The 7,391-nt window shown below is 40.8% G+C and overlaps 1 long non-coding RNA gene across 1 annotated transcript; it reads right to left on the reverse strand.

The window, feature by feature from the left end:
- Positions 1-2,001: 2,001 nt before the first annotated feature.
- Positions 2,002-3,235, reverse strand: LOC310686499. Its single transcript, XR_014515961.1, has 3 exons — positions 3,139-3,235; positions 2,327-2,420; positions 2,002-2,239 (listed from the first exon to the last, which is right to left on the reverse strand). It is a non-coding gene; the product is annotated as an uncharacterized lncRNA (long non-coding RNA).
- Between the last annotated feature and the right edge of the window lie 4,156 nt (positions 3,236-7,391).

A 7,391-nucleotide genomic window follows, 5' to 3' on the forward strand; every position in this document is an offset into this window, starting at 1 on the left:
CTGACCCTGTGGTAATATAATCAGTCACTTCCCTATTTTGTCCAGAGTTTTTACATATACATCAAATAATTTTAGAGCAGAAAAAAGCACCAATCATTTATACATTTACTAAAGGGAAGAGAGACACTGTTTGTTATCAAAGGTACTGGGTCCAAGGGTGGAGTACACCAGGAGTTTCTGAAGATCAGCAGCCTCCTGGCTTTCTGAGTATCTTTGGGACCTGGGTGAAGGGCTTGAGGTTCCACACTATCTTTAACAACAACAACAACAAACAACTCCCAGATTGTTTAATAAATCTTAGAAACATGATTAATGGATGAATATCACGGCTGCCTTTAGGGAAAAAAATCACGAGGGGAACAGAAAAAAGCATGCTGGAGTGTACTTAATGCTTCAGTTGGAGTAAAGGTAAAGGTAAAGGGACCCCTGACCATTAGGTCCAGTCATGGCTGACTCTGGGGTTGCGGCACTCATCTCTCTTTATTGGCCGAGGGAACCGGCGTACAGCTTCCAGGTCATGTGACCAGCATGACTAAGCCGCTTCTGGTGAACCAGAGCAGCGCAGGGAAACACTGTTTACCTTCCCACCTGAGCAGTACCTATTTATCTACTTGCACTTTGACATGCTTTCAAACTGCTATGTTGGCAGGAGCAGGGACTGAGCAACGGGAGCTCACCCCGTCGCGGGGATTCGAACCGCCAATCTTCTGATCGGCAAGTCCTAGGCTTTGTGGTTTAACCCACAGAGCTACCCGCGTCCCTCAGTTGGAGTAGGTGCCAAAAAAGAAAAAGAAAAAAGCAGAAGGAAGCCACACTTGTTCCTTATTTTGGCTCCCCCAAAACAATCCTGAGATCTTATTCCTCACAGAACTACATTTCCCAGCACTCATAACAAATTACAGTTTGTAATGTTTTTTAATATATGGTGTGAACACACAGTAAATCTTCTTCAGGTCACACATATTCATATTCACATGCACAATGCAAAATGAATGAAGTCCAACATGACAGAGTGTTATGTACTAACCTTGGATCCTAGAACAATAGGCTGGTAGGATCCTAGAATGCAACAACTGATTGGCTTGCAGGAGAAGGCCAATCAGGCTCCAGGAAGAAGTTAATCAGCCTATTAGGCTGGTAGGATCATAGAATGCAACAACTGATTGGCCTGCAGGAAAAGGCCAATCAGGCTCCAGAAGGGAAGCAGAATCAGACGGGACTCATTGTGTAAATAATGTATATAAAAGCCTGAGGTTTGGGGGGCAATTCTATCACTGTTTTACAAGCTGCAATAAAGAGCATGAAATCACTACAGGACTCCGAGTATATTTCACAGAGATAACCATGTCTCTCCTCAACCGTACTGGAATTGTCAGTGGCATTTGCACTGGCAGTTTTTCATTTGCTCCTCATGTCCCTATGAGACATTTGAAAAAAGAAAGAAAAAACTGATCCCTTCATCTTTCTGTCAAAGGTTGTAAAGATTAGTTAATGTTTCTCTTTAAAAATGAAGCTATTTCCATATGCCAATTCATGTATTGTGTGGTGGTTTATTCAAATTCATAAAAGAACTTCTGGACTGTTCTGCCATCAGCTTATGGATATGAAACAGTCATTCACAGACTCCTGGTTGGCTGGCAGACCGTAAGGTATCCTAACCTGGATTTCCACCAGCAGAACATTTTTAAAATATGTATCTCTGTCTCTATCTGCTCTAATGTCATGCTTTCTTCATCTGGAAAGGACACATTTTCACTAAAATTGAAGATATGTGAATACTGGGAGAGATAGAGGACCTGAAGTTTCATTCATTTATTCGCCTGATGACACACCCATTTTATTCTGCTGAATGCACACATTTCTACTGTAGCCTGAAACTAGGTCAATATTCTTGAACTATAGTCCCCTGGCAGAAATGTAAAAAAAGGATGTTTTATGCCAACAGAGGAAATATGGGCTGCTTTTCTACAGGGAACTGGGTTTTAATATAAAAGTCATTGTTACAGAAACAAAAGGACAAAAACATGGGTCAAAGACAAAATTATTTCACATAGTTAAAGGCTGTAGTTTTAACTTTCCTTTGACTTGTTATATCATCTGTTAATGAAGTGTTGCCACTATTGAGTTACAGATCACCATTCTTCTTTGGATAGTAACCGTGGAATCTGTTCACAGTAACAAACTTATTGTGGGTGTTTCTCTCCTGCGTCATGCAGTTCAGCAGAAGGCTCATTTGTATCTATAAAACAAAGTTAAGTGGCTGTGTAATTATCCTGCTTCTGCTTCTATAATAGGACAATTACTAAAAGAACAATCCGATACAGACCTAGTGGCAAGTAACTCTCTGGCAAATTGGAACCTACGTTTACAGCCTAAGTTTCACCCACCATTTTTACCATGATGTAGTTTTCTGCAACTCTCTATGGAAACAGCAAACAGATAATGTGGCCTCTAGGATTATACCTGCAGAATATTTTAAGACTTTAACATTCCAAAATATGTGCTGGGGCTCTAATCCTGAAAGCAAGCCCCATGGACTATGGTTTCTTCTGAGTAAATATGCCTAGGATTCTACTTGGGATGGCCTACTACACCTATTAATGTTCAGATATGAAAAACTGTGGGGGGGGATCCAGAGAAAAATCTTTCTTACCTACTAGTCAGCTGTGAATGTTCACCCAAATTCTGAAGGCTCTGTCATTATTTTTAACCATTTCCTCCATGTATTATTAAATTGACAAGGAATATGGAGTAATATATATAGTAAGGCCCAAGGAAGATTGCAAGGAGCTCTGAGTGATTAGAGATCTAATATGGGAACTTTCCTCCTTCTTACTATGAATTAAACCCATTCAACTAAGAGGAGAGCCCTGCAGCTAATGTACGATGTGCCTGAGCCATTGCCTCCATTAACAACAAGTGCCTCCATGGATTGAGAGTTGGAGATGAAGCTTTGCAGGTTCTGCTTCTACCACCTTCAGAGAGTAGCAATAGGAGGCTGCTGCTCAGCTCCATGGGAATCTCACTGGTTTGATCTTGTCTTCCAGGCTATTTAAATGCCATATTGAGCCATAGGGAGCCATCACCAGGGGATTTGGAGTGAGGTGTCATCAATAGGCAGAGGACATCCAATTGTACCTTTCTTTGCCCTCTCTGGACCCAGTCAGGACCAGTGAGCCAAATCAGGACAGCTGACTGGTGATTGTGCCAGCCTTTCGCTGTTTTCCTGCTTAAGTAGGTGGGGGAATGGGAAACTAAATCAAGAAGAATTTTAAGTGGAACATTCTAGAATGCTATGGTCCCAGCCATTGTCTAAGGATGCTGACTGCTAGCTTCATCTTTGCATGCATTTCATCCTACCAATTCATCCATGATGTGGGTATATCTAGTTTTTGGTCATCTCACATGTTTCAGATTGTCAGGAGCTACTGCTGCTGCTTTCATTTTAAGAAGCACCTCCATTTTGGGCATATCTAATATTTAAATGTATTAGACTGCGTCATTATTTCTAAACATGCTCTTAAGTCTTCTTCTCTTCAGTTTAAGGAAACGTTTGCCATTAAAGAATGGAATAATGAAAATGAATTATAGAGGGGCATTTTTAAAAGTAACAGCTTTTGCATACTTAAAACCTGTTAAAATTTGGGTTTGAAAGACATTATCATCCAGAGAGCTTCATTTCTTTTTATAATAAGGAAAATCATTGAAAATGTGTAGAAAAGAAATGTGTCAGTTATGTTACTCTAGGCACTGTCACTCTCCTTATAGTTACTTCTTTTGATACTTTTTTAAAAATTTAAAGTCTCCAAGTCCTGTGCAGTTCATAATATGAAAAATGGAAGTAATTATAACTTCGTGTCTGATAAGTGACTAGAAAGTAGAGTTGGCTGCAGCGAGAAAATGAACTACTTGATCTGTAAAATCTTATATGTCAAAAGTATCAAACAAGAAGCTTTTCCAGGTGGATGAAACACACACACACACACACACCCCTCGATCCTGGGTGTTTATTCATATTGTTTTGATTGTATGATTTGAATTTCATTGAGATTTATGTGAAAGGCAATTCATATATAAATGGGGGCGATTAAACTAGCACTAGGCTGAAGGATATGGATAGTATTAGAGTGACCACACCAAGACAGATGAATACGACCACTTAACATGTGCACATCACAGAGAGCATCCATCACTCCCCTCAGTCTTGTTTGGCCCTGTAGGGTATATAGTTCTGTAGGGTTTATAGTTCTCTGCTCTTCATGTCAGCCAAACAATTAATATTGTAGTTACTCCTGTACCTAATATTAGTATGTAAAAAGGGGAGAACATGAATGTTTCCATGTACAGTGGCACCTGGTTTAAGAACAGCTTAATTTATGAACAACTTGGATTAAGAACGCTGCAAACCCAGAAGTAGGTTTGTGAACTTTGCCTAGGAATAAGAACATATTTCGCGTCCTGTTGAGTGTGTTCCATTTGTAAATTGAGTCCCCCGCTGCTATGGGAAAGCACGCCTTGGTTTAAGAACGCTTTGGTTTAAGAACGGACTTCCGGAATGGATTACGTTTGTAATCCAAGGTACCACTGCATTCTGATGAGAAAGGAACTGTTCTCTTTGAATCTTCGGGGAGCTTTAAAGAAGCTCAGTTCAAGCACTAGGAAGGGTATGCTTTCTGCACAATGTGGATACAGCAATTCATTATCAGGAAGGGGAATGGATTCTGATAATTCAATTAAAAAGGCAGAGGTGCCAAACAAATGTGGTAATGTGTGTAGAAAATTCTGTCAGCCAAGAAGTCTGACTGTAGTAATCAACACATTTGTATCAGGAGCTGGCTGAAAGTATTCACTGTTTTTTTCTTGAGACTCTTAATCTCAGGGTTGTGGCTTCAAGCCCCAAGTTGAGCAAAAGATTCCTGCATTGCAGAGCGTTGGACTAGATGATCCTAGTGGTCCCTTCCAACTCTACGATTCTATGATTTTTGGGAACTCCAGGAAGAACTGTCCTCTTGCAGTCACTGGAAATGTTTGGCTATTTTTACATTTCCCCTGTCATGTCATTCGTCCCAATTGGCCTCATTTCCTTTCAATACTGTACTCAATAGTTGTGCCCCAAGGCCCCCAAGCCCTTTCCCAGTAAATAACTTCAAACGGACACATAATTTTAGTTTAAGTTTTTAGGCAAAATTTAGGCCACAACTTTATTGATTACAAAACAAATTGAGCGGTATTGGCCTAGGCATTGGTCAAGGGCTATAACTGACTTCTGCCTCTCTGGGCGGCAGTCTGAAAGGTTAAACACCAAACGAGGGAGCAACATCAGTGAAGATCGATTGAAGCTCATCCCGGGGTTCCTGTGGTCCTGGCATGGCCCTAGCCCCTCGAGCGGACTTCGGACGAGATCCAGGAACCCTATATTCCTTTACCGGAATACCCTTCTTCATGGAGGGGCAGTTGATGGCTGCACCTTCCCTCCCACACACTTCAATAAGCCAATGCCTAACCACCAAACCTTACAAAGTTTGTGACGATTGCTAAGGGGGTAGGCGAAAACCAAGTGGCTAAAGTCAATCTGCCAAATGGAAAAATTCCTACCCAGCCCCTGCCCCAAAGCAGGCGACCCAATCCAAAGCAAGGCCAAAGCAGCAGCACCTAAAATAGGGAGGGAGGGAGGGTATTCGGCAGCGCAAAGCAAGTGCCCCACCCCTGTCCCGCTGCCACATTTATAGGATCAGGCCACTCGCCCCAATTGGCCCAAACAGTCAAGTGCGATCCTGGGGCCCAACAGACAAGGCTTGGGCCATGCCTAGCAACAACACACCCCGTGGGGGTGGCTGAAGGGTCCTGAGCGCAACCAGGACCCTCGATTTAGGAGGATCCCATGAATGACTAGATATCCTCCTTTCCATTTTGTAATTGTTCTGTGAGTTCCTGTCTTCCAATGTAGCCTGGAGAATTTCTAAAATTAATATGGGAATTGGCATATGTCAAATGAAACTTTGCAGTACTTTTTTGACTACTGCAGTATCCAGCTTTTGACCAATTAATTCAGTGCAGGTGCTACCAGCTGGTGTTAGAAGTTGACCTTTTGGGGGGAAAGAGTAGGCTCTTCTCTCCATGACTGACTTTGAAGACAATGCTTTCTTTCACTAAAGTGCAGCAAATTGGGAATCTTAAGGGTTTGACTTCTAGGCCTTAATAAATGGTGCTAAATTATGTGGACAGTGGATCACAAATATATAATTAGTTCCAGAAACAATGCCAGATAATTTATGATCCCAAAATCTAGGAGTGATTAGAATGGCAAGAATTTCATCAACCTCCCTAATCATCCCAACTATATTCCATTCAGCCTTTTTTTAAACATGAAGTTCTTGACACTTCAGCTCCTCCATCGAGCCTCAGGAAGGCTCATGTGAATTGAAATACTTGAAATACTGTGTGATACTGCTAAGGTGGCTGTCTTCTTTCTGTCCACTTCGCATGTCCCTTTGAATTACTGCAGCAGCAAGGGGATGAAGCAGGATTTGTAAGGTTTGGTTTCCTCCACTTAAATCTTGCAGGGTCAGTCACAATCTTACTCAGTATAACAGAACCTTCCTGAAAATTGACAAAGAAATGTGCTATTTGCACATGCGCCTATTGTTAATCTTACTTTGCAGAGTGGAACAAAGATAAACACAAGCAGTTAAGTCCTTTTTTCAGGCAGTAAGGCTACATCATTGTGAAGAGTATTTTAGAAAACTGTTTTAATACACAGATAAAATGACACTCTTCCTGAAAGAATTCTAAGTACAGGAATGTCCTCCCCACCCCCAAGCTTTTTATATATGCACTTTCAAAGTCATCCTGGCTCTGAGACCTGAATCTACCTTAATCTTCAACGCACTTTGAGCTCTGCAGAAAAGTCAAGTTTACATTGACTTTGACAGGAGCTTTCATCTTGTCAGACTTTGCTGCTTTTGCTCACATTGAGATCCTTCAAACTACAAATGAATTCAAATAAAGTTACTGTATTAGAAATAACAGTCTGTGGGTGTGGGTTGGTGTCACATATACACACATGTTAAAAGCATTAAAATTCATTCGTATATATCTTGCCTATATATTTTTACAGATGAGAACCTTGACTACAGAGTTTTAAAATATTATTTAATTGGGAGCATGACTGATTTTGTTAAGGTTGTATTGTTATAATTAGCTTACTGCTCAGGAGAAATCTATAAATATTTTTGTGTGAAAATCATGTCTGGATTATTTGTAACAAATAAGGTTAAAGTGAGGGTGCCAAAAAAACATGGTGTGTTTGCATAAACTGCCTGTCATAGAAAGCCCTGCCATGCTCATTTTCTCTTTAACCTAGCACATTAGACTCTTCACAGAAAGACAAA

The sequence above is a fragment of the Podarcis liolepis genome (assembly GCF_965112155.1).
Source record: "Podarcis liolepis genome assembly, chromosome: 9".
NCBI lineage: Eukaryota > Metazoa > Chordata > Lepidosauria > Squamata > Lacertidae > Podarcis > Podarcis liolepis.